Source organism: Melozone crissalis, unplaced genomic scaffold (genome assembly GCF_028551555.1).
Source record: "Melozone crissalis strain CALT ecotype California unplaced genomic scaffold, PUWL_Pcris_2 ptg000013l_1, whole genome shotgun sequence".
NCBI classification, from domain to species: domain Eukaryota; kingdom Metazoa; phylum Chordata; class Aves; order Passeriformes; family Passerellidae; genus Melozone; species Melozone crissalis.
The window spans coordinates 7,453,761-7,472,693 of NW_026535791.1; the positions used below are offsets into that span (position 1 = coordinate 7,453,761).

The following is an 18,933-nucleotide window of genomic DNA, read 5'->3' on the forward strand; positions in this document are numbered from 1 at the left end:
TCCTGCCTGAAATCTCATTGCTGGAATAAGATGCTCTTGGACAAAAGACTCTGCTAAGAAATGCAAACTTTTAAAAGGTAAAATCCATTCCAGACACTGAAAACAACTGAGACTATTTAAGAATGTAATTTCTATGCATTCCTGTGATCCTGGCCTTCAGTGAATGGAAACAGGATTTTCTTGGATCAAAAATAAAGAAATGGATGAGCTCTGATTAGTACAAAATGATGTAATTGGGGATATTCACAATTTATGTAAAAATAATTTCCAATATCAGGAGAAAAAGGAAGTGTCAGCTCTTAGCACTAACAACTTCCTCTTTTATCTCTGCTAATGTAGCATGTGGTATCTTAGGAAAAGGAATTTGAAAAATCACATGTTTAACAGAACTTGTCACAACTGAGCAAATAGTTGATCCTAGAGTGTTACCAAAGTGTAAGTAAATGTAATGCAGCAGCTGAAGAACACTCATTGTCAGTACATTTTGAAAAAGAGGCAAGCAGAAAGGTGCATAATGCCCTGTCTTGCCATCATACCAAATAATTTGAATATGTTAATTTGAAATTTGCAGCGAGGCGTGGCCTTAGGTTGAGAGTCTGGCTAGCAGGAGGGGTGACCAACAGCCCACTGCAACAAGACGAGCGCCCCTCGGCGTCTATGGCCTTGGGCTGCACTCATGGCAGACGGATTCACTGCTGAAAAGACGAGACAGAAGAGTCTGGACACTCACTGGGGACTGTCAGATTTATTGCAGAAACCAACGTGTCAACCAGGTAGTGACCCCACACAAGGGGTGCAGCAGGGTTATAAAGGGGGGAGGAATTCAAGGGAGGGGTTTACAAAGGACCAATAGGGGAAGGTTAGGGAGCGAACCTAAGATAATAGACATTAAGGGAAAACCAATAGATACAATGTAAGGGAGGGGCCCCGGAGCCCTAGCCAATCATGCCTCCCCAAGAGGAGAAGATTCTGGCAAACTAGGAGGAGTGGGGAGTGATTGACTGGGCCCAGGGAGGAGAAACAAGTCTACTTAAAAGGGAATGAGGGGCGGGGAAATTATATAATTTAAGGGATTGACAGTAACAGTGGCGGGAGTTACTAGGGCAACCGAATAACTGACAACATAATGGCGGGAAAAACTGGTGAGGGCAGAACCATTATAGAAAATGGGGGAATGATACAGAAGATAGGGGAGCAATTAAACAAATTAACAGAACACTACTACAACTTTCTGAAAGTTTCCCTTGTCCTTCATTGTTGATAGGCCATTAATTGAAGAAATGAGAAGAAGCAGAAAAGTTTGGTAAATAAAGCAGTGTTAACTGCTCTGAGAGCTGCCTTCTCTTCCAAAATATAGTGTGACAATATTCTCCTCCCAAGTGTGTCAAAATGCCCAAATTAGGAAAACTATTTGTTATTAATATAATCAAACAAAAAAAATTACCATTTGCAACCCCAAATGATTTTTCCAGACATTCATTTCAAGCATGTTTCCTTGGAAACTGAGAAATGAAGAAACCAAATTAATCCAAACTGCTCTTTCATATCATTCTCTGTCAATGAGAGAAAATTCCTTCTCATTAAAAGTTGTGCTATAAAATTTCTGTGTAGCTTCCAAATATTTGTTAAGACATAAAAATTGGCATCTTTAAGGCCAAATGAAGCACAGGTCACATTTTTAAAAATCCAGCTTCCTTCTCTAAAATATACTGAGTTTTAGAGAGCTTCCACAGAAATCACATGATCTTTACAAGTGCGCAGGCCAGTTCATTAAATGACAGACCAGCTCTCAGCCCTGAAGCCAGCATGAATGTACATCTTGTGAGTAATCACTTCAGGCTGGAAATTCTGCTTTCAGCATCCTTGTAGGAACAGAGGTATTCTAATTTGCTTGCAAGGGACTTAAGTATGGTTATTTACTATTATGAAGAACTGACACTGTTATTAGACCAATCATAGAAAATAAGGCCAAAAGAGTTCAGATACACTCCATTTCCTTCCTCTTCCATGCAGTGACCTTTCTTGCACACATTCTAGCTCAATATTTCCTCCACATCAGCCTGTATCCTCTGTAATGTCCTTCAATTTTCCACTTCATATCTTGGTTCCCACCTTCAGCAACCCAATACTTTCCCAGTATATCCCTCATAATATCTTCACCATCATCTTCCTTCCTGGTTTCATGGGAGTGAGGGGTACTCTAATGACACAAAATCAATGCTGGCCCTTTTCATTCACTGTCAAACACATCACAACCTGACTATTTCCTATTTTTGTCTGCTTCTGGTATTTGTCAAATACAGGACACAGTGATGTAGGATATCATGGGTTCTGCTTTTTAATAAAGTCAAGTATTTCAAAGGGTAATGGATAAATGTAGCATTATGCAGTCATAGCTCCCTCCTTCTACACCCAAAAGGACAGATGGGATAGAGTTGCCTTCTACAGGAGGTCAGTGGTTCTCAAAACTGTTTTCTACAAAAATGAGAAAATCAGATTTTCTCTAACCCTTGGCTTTAAGAGATATCCTAATTAAATGTAATTACAAAATCTAGCTGACCTGAGGACAAAGGGGATCATTCAGTCATTCTAAATCACAATTATCACTCTGATCCTCTTTTTCCCTTGAACGTTAGAAATTTTGTCCCAGCACTCACAATCACCATCAGTCCCATAGTGGCTCAGTTGCATTGGTTAGGGTACTCTAGGGAATCAGCCAAGATTTAATTTATTGCCCTCTAGGAGATGAATATTGTGTAACCTTTAAATTAGGTTACTGTATAACCTTTAAATTCTTGTTTCCCAATGGCTTTTGAAAATTGTGTGTAGAGATTTAATTGGGCTTCTCGTGAAACTTGACACCCCTACAAAATTCCAAGATGTTTTCCGAGAGCTTAGTCTCAATCTATAAGATGGCACAGCCTGAAAAGACATTATAGGTGCTCAAGGTAGTTACAGTGTTTTAGCTCTATCTCCTCAGAGTGCCCTTCCTTTTCTAATGAATTGTTATAAAAGTCAAAATCTAAAATGAAGATTCTGATTTTTCTTATAATGTAATCCCCCAGACACACGTCTGGGTAGATGAGATGCCTCCAGATGGAGACAAACAAGTGACATCATGTGCAGAGTGAAGGAGTACAATGAGGAACACAGCAAAGCTGGTTAATTGGGAAAAGGGAGTGGAAAACGTGAACCCACTGTAAAGGGAATACTGGTTCTCAGGTATAAATATTCATATGCAGTTTTCCTACAGAACACCAAAGATGAGATTTTAGGGAAGGCTGAAGCAGTGAGTGTAGAAAACACTGTTGCCTCCTCACTCTGAACACGCTGACATCAACCCAGAGCATTGAAGAGGCTGCTCTGCAGAACGCTGAGAGCACTAAAAGGCAGGCAGAGGTCTGTTACCCCACTCTCCCCTAATGGCTCTGTGCTGCCTGGCAGTAATGCACAGCACAGATGGTGTATGGAAGATATAGAGACAACACCTAATCTTTCACCAGCCTGCGACACCCTGCTAGATACATCTCTGTTGGATAAAAAATTACCATTTGTAATTACTGAGATTCACAGTGATTTAGCTCCCACAGAGGTGTCTAACTGTAATATAAATATGCTTTACTACAGACAACAAAATAACATAGTTATATGTGCTCGAGTTTTCACCTGGAACCAACCCTAAGTAATGTGATGTTTATATGACTGTTTCATTATTCTGTCCTTTTGTCTGTCACTGCGTGCCCCTCACAGATTTTGCCTTTGCCAGTTTGACAAGTCAAGTGGAGATTTGGATACAAATCTCAAGGACACTACATTTTCTGAAATTTCATGAGAATTCAAGGAGTAGAAGAGACACCCCAATTAATCTCTTGACTAATGTCATCGCTAATTTCACGGTTTTACTTGAGTGTCTTATGAATTTGGAAAGAGTAATGACACATCTCTTGACTGGTGGCTCTGCACATGGATGTCAGCCGGGCATACAGGCAGGAGGAAAAAAACTGCAGGTGACTTTGCCAAGAGGGTGAGATGCAGAGGACTCAGTGGAAATAAACAGGGAGAATGAACATCCCTCCCTAGGCAACCAGGCCTCATCAGCTATGCTGCTTAAGCAACAGGGTGTTCCTTGTAGGAAAAAGACACAACCTGCTTTTACAGCCCATCTGCCTAAAGCTGAGTAGAACTTTATATATATATCTTAGTATTAACAGATGACAAATTTTTTTATTTCCCAGGCAAACACATTCACCTTTATAGCAACCTTCTCATACCTGTCTGTGTTCCTACCTCTTTTGCTGGTACAAATAATCTGATTTGCTGGTACAAATTTGCTGGTACAAATTTGCTGATTACAAATAATCTCAAGCAACATGAATGGGTTTAAGTCTTTCTCGGCTGACTCCTTTCACACATAATGTTACCTTTTAAGTTACCCGAGACCGCAGACTTAAAACCCCATCCTTCAGCAGCTCCTCGGCGAGCAGATAATGGAGCGCTGTTCTCCTCGGGATGCCTCTCAGCAGCGGCACCGCGCTCCTGCTCCTCCCGATCAAAGCGCAGAGCACTCACCGCAGCTTCTCTGTGTTTTTGGACTTCACTCAACCCTTTCCGCCTTATTTTAGACCCGCACCCCATCCAGGATTTCAGATTAAGACCTCCTTGCCGACAGGTACTACCAGCACTGCCGTTTCCCTGGCAGTCGCGATTTTACACCCTCTTTCCTATTTCGCACACCGAGCATCTCTCCTCACTAGCGGGGTTATCCGACCCAGCACACTTGCTGCGGGGAGCGGCGCTGGGATCGTGTGACACTGAGGGAACCCGCCCGGCCTGCCGCCGCTCCCGGCGCTGCCAGCCGGGCTCCACAGCCCCGCCGCCGGGCTCCTGCCACCTCCTCCCGAGAGCGCGGCGTGATCCCGGCCGCCTCTCCCAGGAAAGCTGCCCAGCTTGCCTGCCGCGACGCCCAGGTCGCTCCGTGCCTCCCTGAGGGGTAGAAGGCGGCCGCGCCTGCCATGCCCGCCCGCTCTCGGCACGGCACGGCACGGCACAGCCCGGCACGGCACGGCACGGCTTGGCCCGGCCCGGCCCACCGCCCCCCTCGCCTCTCGGGGCGTCCCGGCGGGGAGGAGCCGCGGGAGCTCCGGGCGGGGCGGCGCGATCTCGCCGCTGGCTGGGACTGCCCGGAGCCGCCCCCGCTGTCCCCATCTTCCCCCGCTCTCCCGCGGCGGCGGCGGCAGGGCCAGGTGAGGGCGGGGCGGTGCCCGGCTCCGCCGGGGGAGGGCCCAGGCGGTGGCGGCGGCTCCCGGTGGCGAAGGAGGGGCCGGGCGGGGGGAGCTCGGGCGGAGGGAGGCCGGGCTCAACTTGACAGGAGGGAGGGAGCGCGGGCAGGAGGCGCCGGTGGCTGCGCTCGCCGGGCGCGGGTGAGTGAGCGGGCGGCGGCGCGGGGAGGGCAGCGGGCAGCGGGCGGCGGATGGCGGGCGGGCGGGCGGAGCGGGGAGCGGCCTCGGCCGCGCCCGGCGGACCGGGAGGGAGGCGGGGACACCGCGCGGTCCCCGGCTCCGCTCCGGGGGCTCGCGGCGGCGGCGGCTCTTCCCTGGCGGCGGCCCGGAGGAAAGTTTCGGGGATGCCGGTGAGGCGGGGGCTCCCCCTTCCCCTCCGCCGGCTCCTGGGAGCCCGGTCGGCCGCCGGCGGATGCCCGCCTTGATGCCGCCGTCGCTTAGCGCCCGATGGCAGACAAAGCCGCCTCCCCACCTGCAGCTCCGGCCCCCTCCCCGCCCGAGGCGGCCCCGGGGAGCGCGGGCCGGGCAGGCTGCCCTGCCGGGGACGGGCGTGGGGAGCCACACTGGCCCGCTGAGCGCCAGCAAACTTATTTTTAGATGTGCTTCCCATCACAATGCGTCTTAAAAATAGCATGGTTCTTATTTAAGGAGTGGGAAATAAACTGGTTCTGGAGGCCTCGTGGTGGGATTGTTTTTTTCCTTGAGCCTTTTCTTCTTTAGAGAGAGAAAAAAAAATATGTTTCAATGGTATAGGCAACTGTGGGCGGGTTAATATCCACAGGTGCACCTAGGATGCTTCTGCTACGGCTTCATTAAGGTCACCCCTGAAGCGTGTGAACAAAGGTGCTCATGGCGTTGTCCTCCGCGGTGTGCCTTCGGTGCGAGACGCGAGGTCTGGTGTACGTGCACACCTGATTCGTGCAATACCTCCTGTAGGGTCACTCGAGCTTTTTTTGATCTGTCGTTTCCTACTTTTTCTGTCCTGTCACTCATCTGCAAACGCCTGCAGCTTGTGGGTGATGCAGGCTGATGGAGTGATAACAGCCTGCAAGATCAGAGCTGTTTATTACTTTGTAAATGAATCTTTTGCTTTTGTTTTAGCTACTGTATCTCAGTAGACTCTGGTGATGGAACTACCATAAAATAAATGGATCTTATTGCACCAAATGTGTAATATTACATCACTTCTGTCAATGACCTCATCATGACTGCTTGCAAAACGTTTCTGATTTTTATTTTTAAGACACTACAAATAATTGGGAGACTTGTGTAAAATGAAGCATATATGAAAATGGAAAAGTACACCTCCAATAGGGAAAGGAACTTAAGGAAAAAACCCCGCTGATTTGTAGAGTATTTTAAATTGCAAAGGACCTCTGGGTGTCAGTTCTGTCTCCGCGCTCAAAGCAAGTCCAGTTGGGTAATGTTTCTCAGACTTTGTCCATGTGAGTTTTGAGTGTTTCCAGGAGTGGAGGTTATGCAGTCTCTGTGATTATGGTGGTGCCAGTGTTTGACCGTCTTTGTGGTGATTTTCTTTTGCTTAATCTATTCGCAATTTCCTGTGTTGCAATTTGTTTGTGTTTCTTTTTATTCTGCCACTTGCACCTCACATCCATCCATGGGTAATCACCCATGTACATTTCATGTACATCTGTAGTTTTAGACGCTAGAAGAAGCCATGCTAGTGTTTTGAACCAAAGAACAGATTGTTTCATGACATCATTTTAATTATAATAGCTAGATTTTATTCTTATACATTGGAAATTTATTAATCACACACATTTGCTTGGCACTTCTTATGTATTTGAATGCAGTTAATAGCAGATTAGCATATTAATTTGAAATGCATAAAGAATGCATAATGATGAAGACTATTTGTTGATGCTTTCCTTTAATAAATGTGTCAAATAATGTACCCATCTCTGTCCCCTGGCCTTGTGTTCCTTAACCTGAAATTGAGATTGCTTGCTCCCAACTTTTGCTAGAGTTCTTTCACCATCAACAGTGTCATATATAATCCCTAAGAATGACAGAGTCTACTCATTTTAATAGAGGGGAAGCTTTTTGGCTTTAGTCTTGAGATAGATTTTCCTTGGGAAGGGATGTGTCATGAACAATACAGTACAACCTGTTATTACTGAGATGTTGCCTTTGTACTATATAGGTGTTGTTTAATGCTCTGGAGTTGGTTGATATTTATGATGCTGTTGATGTGGTAAATTATGTGGGCTCCTTTTTTTTTTTTTTTTTTTTGTCCAGCAGGAAAATAAAAGAAAGCTTCTGTGCTGTGCAGAATAAAAATCTGCATGTTCCCTACCATGGCATAAGGCTGTCAGAATTACTTGTTTCTTAATTTGTGTAAATTCTTGGATGTTGCTGATAGTACCTCAAAAGCAGGGGAATATATTTGTAATGTGATTTATAGTGTGTCACTTCTGGACACGTCTGGGTAGAATTTCAAAACATTACTATGGTGCTGTTAATAGCAAATGCTTCTGAGTAACTCATGCTTTCCATTAGAGCCGTATCAAATAATTTATTAGAAGCCGTTTGAATGACTGGCTGCACTGAATTTGATGATATTTAGAATCATTTGATAAATAATTTAACTTAGGTTTCCAGATAGCAGCTGCCTTTTTGTAATGGTGGGAACACCTGACGGGTCCATTCAGTGCCTTGTATTAATTGTAGTGAGCTTCCAGTCAGGAAGAAATCAAATCTATGGGTCAGGGTTTTTGTGGTGTTGTTTTTTATTATTTTATTTAGTCATGTAATGACTGTGTGAGACTTAGATGCTCTTGACATTTATAAATCTCTTCTGCAAGCTTCTAAACTCTAGATTATGTATTCAAGATTTTAAACTTTACCATTTAAAATTTATTTTAGGTCTTTAAAAATGCTATTTTCTATTTCAAATGTGGACTGCATAGTCTGTTTATGCTTTTCCCAGTCTGTATTAATCTCCTCCTAGCGTGTAATTATGGTAAAATAAATAAATAAATTACATATTACATTTCCACAAAATCAAACCTTTTCAGGGGTACAAAGGCTGTATTTTATTTGACAGTATTTGAGGGTGATTTGCATAGTTGGAAAAACAGTTTATCTTAGACTTTTAAGATCAAAGTCTTGGAAGAGGTGATCATCAGGATAGCAGTGATTAATGTAATAAATTTCAGTTTGAATTTGGTCAACCACATAAAACTGGGAATGCTCTTGTTATACTCACAAATGGTTTGCTTATTATAGTGCGTACAGAAGGGCTGTCAGTGGCTTTAACTTTATTGTTATAGGACAGAATTTCATAATGCAGCTCATACACTTTCAGTTTTATGGCCTGGAGGACTGAATGTTGGAAAGGCTGTGCTAAATTAAACCTGGGGTCTGTGACAATGACTAATAAAATATGCTTCAGAGGGAATTGTGAGAACAAATGGGAGGTAATTTGCATCCCCTGCTCAAGGTGAATATGATGCTTTGTAGTTTGGAATTGGCTTAAAATATGAATAATGTTTAATAGCCTCTTCAGATGTTATTATGCATAATTATGATAATTTTGGACGTACTTGTTGCTGATATAAGTAACCAGTCTAGATCTGAGGCTAATTTGGGGGGCAGGTATTTTATGCTGGTGTTCTATTTGCATGCTTTTGCCAGACTGTTTCTAGACTCAGGCCAAATTTATTTAATGTTTTCCACCAGACTGAGTGATTGGGGATTGTGACATTTTGGAAAAAGAGGTGCTTTTCCCACAAAGTTTATAGTTTGAACTGCAGTGGTGACAACACTCATCTGGATGTGAAACATGCCCAGTTGCAGATTGCTTTTCTGTTTGTGTTAGAGCAAGGTCTGGAACAGAAGCTGTTTCTCAGAGAATCCCATGATCACCAGTTTGTAGGAAGGTCTAGGGCGTGTATCTTTCAACTTCTCTTGTGGAATTGACATAGAGACCATGCCTGTACTTGCTAACTAGGTCTTTTATTTTGGAGTTGGAAAACTTGGCAAGTTTGTGTTCCAACAGCTGTCCTAGTGAATTTTCAGATATTTTAAATATAAACAGCATCTATGGAAAAAGCCTGAAATTACACTGATACATACTAACACGAGTCTCCTGAGCTCTGGGCTTGAGTTAGAGCTCAGGATACAAAGCATTGTTATAATACAGTCTGTTCTTCCTGAATATTGCTTAATTGCAGTATCATATCATCTTGAATGAGGGATGCTTATCATCTCTCATTTATTCAAAGCAATTACTTCTGAATACTGAAGCAATTGCTTCTGATTCTTGGTGTTTATGGTTTCTGGTAAGAATAGGTTATGCGCTGTACGAGTATATATTTATGACCTTGCCATTGTGTAGTGGAATGGCACCAGTCAGTGTTACTCAGTGAATACCTCTAAGTATAAATTTCATTTTATTACTGATTAGGATTTTTTTTAACTTTTTTTGAACTTTATAGATTTCACATGAAGCTCCATGGAGGGTTTTGAAATAGTGAAATTCTGCAGTTCGTACCACAAGCTCCTGACAGGCTCCATGCTATGTTTGAGGAGTTACATGTTTGAACTTTGATTGAAATTGCAGATAATGCTGTTCCAAATCAGTGCTCCCTCAGCTTCTGTGCGTGGTGGGTGGCTTTACATTTCTCTTTTCCATAAAGAAATCCTTCATTTGCATAGATACACCCAACTGGCCCTGAAAGGAGTGCTGTTTCTCCTGCTTAAGAGTTACCTTTCCTACATTAGAAGTCAGTAGGCTGCGGTGCTGATCCCATGAAAACTCAACCAGTTTAAGTCATTGTTCACTAATAGTTGTACTCACGTACGATCCAAAGCCGTTTTTCACAAAATGCTTTGTGTTTGCAGCACAACCACACATTCTGTTCTCATCAGTGCTGGCATCGCTGCTGCAAGCACGAGACTGCTATAGATGGCAGTGTCAGGCTGGGGAAACGGAGGGAGAATTTCTGGTGGCTACAGGCACAGGAGGTGAGAACTAAATTTAAAGCCTGAATTTCTGTCCCTAGTAATTGAAATTCATTTGCCAAAATAGCACTGATAAAAATCATACCTTTCATTGACTTTTTGTTGTATCATCCATGTCAACCAAGAAGTGATCTTAAATGCTTTAGGCAAGTGTCTAAAAGGAGGGTTAAAAATGTAGTAGGTGTTTACTGTCATATTTAAGACTTACTTCTTGGAAATTTGTACTTCAGAAAAAAAGGTTCGTATAAACTCTTAACATATTTTTAAATGAGCTGGAACAAGATGTGATATTACAAATAGTATTACTAAAGTCTATTAAATATCTGCCCATGCTTCATGCTTCACTTAATTAGAGTGCTTTGAAAGGAGTTTAAATACAAGTGTCAGTCGCCGTCATAAATGAGTGATTGTTAGGATGTGGATTTATTTTATTCTTTTGCATCATAATATGTGGTTTGTCTTGGAGCAGCAATTGCAAGACCTTCATACCAGGCCATGACAGAGCGTACAAATTTGGCATGGGATTCCAAAGTGGAGCACCTCACTGCAGTAAGATTGGAACTTCTTGGGCCACTCCCCTTTTAAGGGAGTGGAAGACATTCAGCAGTGCTATAGGATATTGCTGTCTTCTAAGTCAAATAATAGGTGTATTCTTATTTAGATAGAAATTAGTTTTCAAAGAAAGACGCTTTGGACAACAGATCCCTGAAAAAGAAACTTTGTCTCACCTTCTGGAAGGCTTTATTTGGAAACAGAACACCTCTATTCACTGCAGGACTTCCATTGTGATCATTTTATGTGTACCTGACAAGCTGAATTAAAACAATGCAGTGACATTTGGGTTTGGTTTTTTTAACTTGATGAAATCAGCTGCTCCATCCTTAATATGTTGTTTCAGATGTCTTTACTTAAAAACCTGATTCCATGCAAAAACACTAATATTTTGAGTAGATGATATTGTTCTTCAGAAAAAGTACTGTATACTTGTGTACTTGGCATAAGGAAAATACAAACTGGCGCTTTCAGAAAGCAAGCTGAATTTCTTCTGTGGTAGACACAGACTTACTTGTCAAGACTGACAAGTTTAGTGTTGCTGGGCAAGAGCGTGACTTCAACCTCTGTGTGTGTGATGAAATACCCCAAATGATGCTGTAGTTAGTGTTGGCATTGACCGTGAAATGACAGAAAACAAGTAACATAATTGTTTGTAATTGTACCATAGCTGCTCAGGCTATTCCTAAGTCAGTGATAAAGGCAATTTTGACAGACTTCACAGAATTCATCAGTCTCACTCTTTTTTTTTCTTTTTCCCCACAGCATGATGAGATTTGAAATGAGTTAGAAGGAAAGCTGTATGCTTAGCATTTGTTCAGAAATTATTTAATGAATCTGGTTAATCTATAGATGTACTGTCAACTTGGTTATTACTGAACGATCATTTTCAGTATCTGAAAATTCCTCATCTTATATACATAAAAAGTTGTATGCATTGCTTGTTAGGGATATTTTTAGCAATAGATGTTCTGAGAGAGGGATGGTTTTGGCTATTAATAGTTTCAATAGACAACCTTTATTAGAATATTGAAAATGAAAATAACATGATTCAGATCTTTCATATTATATTTGCCTATTCCTTCTGTCTCCTGATTAAACATGATCACCATTAAGAGCAAGTGTGCCCTCCTGTGAAGTCTGGAGTTAGTAAAGCTCATTTTGTTATAAATTTGTATTTTATGGTTCCTCTGATGGTTATGATCAGTGTTTTTATTATGTTGAAGGCATGGTAAGGTTTCTCTCCATGTGGACTCTGCTAATGTGTAATATGATGTGAATCCATACTCTCATTCCGGGCATCTATTGGAGCTGTTTGTCAGAAGCTGGTTCTTCACTTGGCCATCTGTTTATGTAAAGCATGTAGCAATTTAACCACCTTAGAGGTTGCTATCCTGTCAAAAATCAGTAATATCCGTCAAGTGGTTCAAAACTATTGGGAGGGGAAGAGAGAGATGTTCGCAGACCTCGTGATCACATAAGCTTCTTAGCTTTAGCAAAGCAGACCTGAAATCTGTAATAATTTTAATTATTCTGCAGCACTTGGGATTCTGATGCTCTCCTTAAAGAGATATGTCCCCAAAAAGAAAATTATTTGTGTATGAAAGTTTAAAACGTGTGCTGAAACCAGATAATATTTCTTATAATGCTTAGTGTCAATAGGACACTTCTAAAAATACTGACTTCTTTTTAGTAACTGTCAGACCCACCTTTTTCCCTCTGTAAATTGTAAGATTTCATGGATATTTTGTTAGCAGTAATAGCGACAGTTCATTCAAGCAAGACATTTTGATGAGTATTTATTTTACTTAATGTCCTTTACTTGATACCCTTCCCCTTAATATCCTGAATGTCTGTAAGAGTTTGTACAAGGAGTGCAGAGTCACATGTAGGATTGGGTCACCTGTAAAAAAGAGTAGATTTAGCATACACTGTAAATACAAGGCTCCTGCTAGAAATACTTGTGGAGTAACATATTCTAACATGATGTTTATCTCACTTATTTGTTTTGGTTTTTTTTTTATGATGTGTTATTTCAGTTCTAGTCTGTTGCAATGTCATTTAGCAATCTTGTTCTGGAAGTCATATTAGAGAAGTCATCTTGAAATTAATCCATACCATGCAAATAGGAAGTTGTCCCATAACAAATTAAAATCAATATCTTGCTTCTTTAACTGCAGAAAGAAGAATAGAAAACTGTTTTCAGTCAATAATGATCAATGTCAGTTAAACCTTGCAGGACTCTGAAGTGTGCTTTTGGTAGTGACATGCTGTACATTGTCAGGAGTTGTCTTACTGTAAAAACAGGAGGTGAGAAGTAAAATCCTGAAGAGGGAGATAAAATAAAAGCAAAGATTGCAAAAGTAAATGTCATTTTTAATTTAAGGAAATTTAATAGGTTGATAGGAAGGCATTGGAAGGGTGAGACTGGATGGAGATGGAATGAATGAAGAGCATAATAAAGAATCAAGGGGAAGAAATTACCATTTATGGGAAAAGAATGAGGGCCAGTAAAGCCTTTTGAAAATCATTGGTGTCCCACTAAAAGTATAGCATATATCTCTGAATATACTAATTTGAATACATTCTTCAAAAGGATCTGCAATATTCTTAGACTCATGTTAAGCTGACTTTTTGAATTGCTTCTTAGATTTCATTGCAAGATTTAGCTGTGACAATTAGTTAGCTGTGACTAATTTGCTAGCTGTAAATCATCCAGGCCTGAATCTTCGCTTCTCAAAATTTGTCTCATGAAAGGATAAAGTAAAATACTTTGTAAGTCTGGATGAACAGTGTCAAAACCATGTGAGAATTCCGGATTCCCAGTTTAGGACCAATACTGGAAGGCTTACACAACGAGGCCTTTCTGTCACCACATAGGCTTAATGATGCTGCAGTGGTATTTTTTCCCCAGTCTAAGCATGGCAAGTAAAACAACTCTGGCCATTTACAGTAGTCTCGTTAGGAGGTGCAAGAGCAAAATAAAATTAGTTTTATTTTGCTCTTGCAGTTCCTAAAATGCTTGCTAATGTCATCTTGGAAAGCAAAAATACACAATTTGTTTTCATGCTTTGTACACATAGTGTGTCTTGTTGGAAAACACTGCTGTTGTGCTATCATAAAAGGATGAGAGAACAGCTGCCTGTATATTTAGCCCTGAGTGTTGTCTTAGGTCAGACTGAATGTTTCTGAGAGGGCGAGAGAAGGTCACTTACCATCAAGGAAGCTGTGATCCAACTGGAGCAGCTTCTGAGGTGTAACGAGGAGGAGGAAGGAGGGAGCAGATCAGAAGGTGCAGTGCTGCTAGAGTTTGGGAGATGGAGAGGAATGGGTCTGCCCCAGCAGAAGTCAGACATCGGCAGCTGTGTCTGTACCGCTGTGTCTGTGGGTCTGGACCTGGACACCTTGCTCAGCTGAGCTCAGCCTGGAGCAGTTTGCTGTACAGGGCATGCATCCAGATCCAAGGACAAGCTGAATTGTGAACAGAATAAAGAGTTGGTTTGGTGCTCAGGATGGCTTCTTGTACTGCCTTTTGTTCTCTGGTAAAAGATTTTTAGGGTGCTAAAGCTGTATATAGGCTTATGGAAGTACCAAATTCTTAGTGATGTTATTTAGAACAAGTTGTTCTAAATTATTTATGAGTCCTTGGAGGAAACTATGTGGATATTCTTCGCCTGAGGTAGTGGCTGCAGATTGAGCAGGAAATAAGGTCCAGAGGAAGGGATATTTCCCACAGGAGCATAGCTATGGGTTAGATTTGGTTCTGAGCTTTTTTTCATAGTGTCAACTGGCAACAAACCAGCTTGAATTCTTCTTGTGCCCAGTTGCATTGCTTGAGGTTCCTATTTTGTATTTTAATTAAATAAAACTTCGGAGCCCAAAAGCTATGGTCTGGGGGGTTCTTTTCTTCTTACTTTCTCTCTGTTTTAGAGGGATTGGAGAAACAAGACTGTTTTAATCTGAATTCTGCATTGGGTTTCAGCTGCGAATGCTAATGCAATTTACACAAATAAGAGGCCAAAAGGAACAGTCAAGAACATATTCTTATCTCTGACAGATTGCACAGTGTGCAAAGTTCTTCATAAATACAGGTATTTAATATGATGATATGATTAACTTTTGCCTGCTTTCCACTGATTTTTTTTAGTGAATTTGCAATTTATAAGCATATTTAAAGGGTGAGAGTGGGATTTTTAATACATTTATTATAAAAAATGGAAAAGACTGAAATTTCCTTAGTTCATACAGTCAAAGTTGTCAAAGTTGTCAGTAGAGAGAAACAGTGTGGAGAGTGAATGTTGCTGTAGCTGACTATTTTTCATTGTCTTTAGAGTGATTTCCATGCTATCCTTTTCCTATCACTACTTTCTTTCTTCTGCCTGGTAAGTATTGCTGTGGAGTCTTTCTTCTGTTAATAATTTTGGTCTAGTAATTCACATGCTAATACCTAGCTTTGAGGTATATAGTAACAGGATCTACAGTCCCACTATTCACAAATGAGTCTCCGTTCTTTAAACAATCTGATTATCTTCCCCATCCCTTGGGAGGATCCACAGTGCTGTCTCTGGGACTCCAGAACAATTTGTGACTGATCAAAGTCTGCTGATCCTCAGGCCAGTGAATCCACCTGAGAAGGAGCCCTGTTCAAATGATGTCTAAAGCATTCTGTAAATTACTCTTCTCCTCATTTCTGCCAGTACTGAAAAGTGAGGGAAAGGAAGAAATGGCCAAGCTGGTTGGCTGTTGTTTTCATAGATTTGCATAAATCACATGGGTGATTTGTTGTTTCTTTTCCCCTTTGGGAGATGGGGAAGAATAGCTATATCCTTAATATGCCATGTAAGCCATATTTGAGTATTGCTGTGGCAGGTAGCTCTTTGTATACAGTCTCTGTTATTATTACAGTAGTAGTTAGAGTAGGTTAAAATGTAAATTAGTATTTTGTTCTCTTAATAAAAACTGTGTTTGAAAAAGAGTGCAAAAGGCAATAGTTAAACTGCTCGCTACCTATTGATTGAGTATTGTGATACTGTGTGGGTGAAAAGTTAATATTGATATCCTTGAGGATGGCAGGTTACTTTGCTTAGCAGAAATTACAGAAGATTCTGAATAAGTTTGTGAATGTTTGTTATGTGAAATTCAGTGTTGACATATATTAGGTTCTGCTTTGTTGACAAAGGGAATAAAATAAAATATATATACATCATTGGGACATCAGAGTAAATATCCCTCTGTGTTGATGGATTGATAGATAAGCCAGGCCCTGCAATTAATTTTTTCCTGACCCAACCAGTTATGAGCAAAGACATGGAGATCTCTGTTTATGTGAAGCCATTTGCAGTTAAGAAAGAGAGTAGAAGTTGGAGATTGTCAGCAATGATAAGTTGGCTTTGGAAAAACTTCCCTATAAAGCAAGATTGAGAAGACTGGCACTTTTAAACTTTTCCCATTAGAACTACATGCAGAATACTAGCCTTGATGAGGAAAGGGAATTGTGTGTTCTCTCTATCCTTTTTGATGAAAGGCTAAAGTCTGTGTAATAAACTAAAAAAGTCAGGTATGCAAGAACTTCTTTTTAGATGCTGTGTCATTAGTTTATGTAATTGACTGACAAAAATATCTGAGCAGTGAGAAGATTCTATTATTTCTACAACAAAAGATTACATGCTGAAATGCAATATATACATTTAAGTATTCTTGAAGTCCTTTCTTCTGTAAATCCTTGCACTTCCAAATACAAGCAAACTAGTTGGAGCAACTAAAGTCACTTTCCCAATCCAGAACTGTCCGCTGACGAATTTCTTGCACCTTCTGTCAAACCATCTGCCGTAGGCTAATGAACAGACAGCATGCTGGATTAGATGTAGCACTTGTGTGAGCTATTTTGATAGCTCCTGTGTTCCTTTCAGTGGGAACTCTGTGATTAAGGAAGCTTAGAGTTAAATTTTTGAGGGCAGGGGTGTGCAAAGGGTTCTTTCTTTGAGCTTCCGCACTGCAGGATTCCGGTGACAGAGAGGAGTGACAAACCCTCATCGCTGTTTTTGAAGCATGTTTCAATGCTTTCTTATAAGCCTTCATTCAGCAAAAGACCATCTCAGTAACCTGTATCACATGCCCATGGGAAGTAATGACTGAATTTAGAGGAGTGCAGAGTTGTGCTTGTTTTGGGCTGAGAGATCTTCATAATTCCAGGTACCAAACATCACTCTGTGGTACAAAGCAGATGCCAGAGCTGGAGCTACAGCCTAGCTAGAACAAGTACCAGCCTCACTTCAGACCTCTGTCTGTGAGCCATCACCACCATGATCTCTTAGAGTTTCTTCCTGTTGTGTCTCTGAGTAAGATACCTGTGTGAGCTGACACTGGCAGGCAGCACAACAACCACAAATTTGCAGCTAGAACACAAAGAATAAATTTATTTATTCTATTACCTCATTAACTGGGGGATCCCCCAGCAATACCCAGGCAGAGGCACACAAGTGGAGAGGCAGGCACTGTTAAGTTTTGGTCCAATGCTAGAGAATCACTGGCCTGCAATTCACACAGGTTTATCAAGGGCTTTTCCAGCTGCAAGGACATTTGAGTAATTTACAGTTGTCCTCACCAGTCTTTTGCTTTTTAACACATTCCTCCCAGCACACACAAGTATTTTTTCTAGTAGCAGACACAAATCTTGTGTTTGAAGCTCTCTCTATAGACTAGCAGAGAAAGTATTAATTTATTTATATATATTTATATATATTCCAGTATATGCCCTTTTGAAGTATTCTTAGATATGCTTCATAGATGTATTTGTGAGGGATCCAGTTTTACTTTAAGTCAATCATTCTTGCATTTGTCAGGATTGAAAAAAAGTTAATGATGCTGTTTGGTCACTCTTTAGTGATTCCTACAATTACTGTTGAAATGGGAGCTGCTTATAAACATCAAAGATCCAGTACCAACAACAGTAGGTGGAAGTGACTGGCATTACCATCAAGCTGTCAGTGCTGCTGGTGGGGTTCCAGTCCTTAGACCTGCTCATGATCAAAGCAGAAGCATGTCACTGGACACAGGTGGGCTGCTCTGAGGACAAAGGAGCAATGAACCAAAGGATGCTCTTCCTACAGTGTGGTAGCTGCAGGAGAAACATCCTTTTTGCCTGCTAAACCACCCATACAAGCAGCTGGACTGAATCTGTGTTGACCTGTCAAGTGTTCTTGCTTGATACTACATTTGCTCTTTATACAATGGTATTTGGCTCATCATTGCCAGCATTTTGCATGTAGATCAACAAAGCAATTTTTTTCTTTTGTTTGGGGTTTTTTAATAAAGTGTTGAAGAGTGAGTGTGCCCAGGTGTTCCTCAGCACCACAGGAGCTTCTTTGGTAGCAGAAATTCTGATGTTTTAAAATTTTTGCTAAAACAGCTATGACTTAATGATGCCACTGCAAGAAAATCCACAAAGTGAAAAACCATTATGGTCATATTGGAACAGTCTGTGCGTTGTGCCTGCATGCTAATAACCAATCATTGGAACTAATTGATTTTTTTGCCCAATCTGATATACAGCCCATTATCTTTGATTTATTTCATGAACTCTCCTCATACAGTAAGTTGTATGTAGATAGTGCACAAACAAAAAAGCCACTGTGGATATTACTGATATATCAACTATTTCAGTCCATGCTTTCTGTCCTGGCATAACTTGAGTGATTTCATGCTTTCAGTGTGCCTACTTTCAATGAACTGACCAGCTTAGCTTATGTAACTGTCAGAGAGGGCAAGAGTCATTGCAGTTCATTTGTTCATCTCCCCTAGCTGTGAATAAATCCATGGAAGTTAAAAGTAGATTTGGGGACTTTCTGTAGTTAATGTTACTGGGTTGTGATCCCCATTTCATACTCGAAAAGGCTCTGACATCTCTGTGTAAATACTTATTTTTATTCTTTTATATGTAGGGATGTCAGTTAAACTCAGAAGCTAAAGTTGCTAATCATAGGCATTCTGGTGACCAACTAGGGCAGGATATTGTGTTCTGTAGCGAGTCTCCTTAAGTTTTTTTACACAAGGTTTTTTACAAGATGTGGCTAAATGAACTAAGACTGATCTGTTGGAATTCCTTTTCTTCTTCTCT

At 41.1% G+C, this 18,933-nt stretch overlaps 1 protein-coding gene across 2 annotated transcripts in view; it reads left to right on the top strand.

Moving 5' to 3' along the window:
* The first annotated feature begins 5,160 nt into the window (after positions 1-5,160).
* FRY (FRY microtubule binding protein) overlaps positions 5,161-18,933 on the top strand; it is a 225,272-nt gene continuing 211,499 nt past the window's right edge. Inside the window, exon 1 of one of the 2 annotated variants that reach the window (XM_054272258.1) lies at positions 5,161-5,243. The gene's annotated coding sequence lies outside the window, so the exon portion shown is untranslated. Of the gene's footprint in view, positions 5,244-5,354; positions 5,421-18,933 lie in introns of those variants that run through there. The other variant, XM_054272257.1, reaches the window with a different exon arrangement.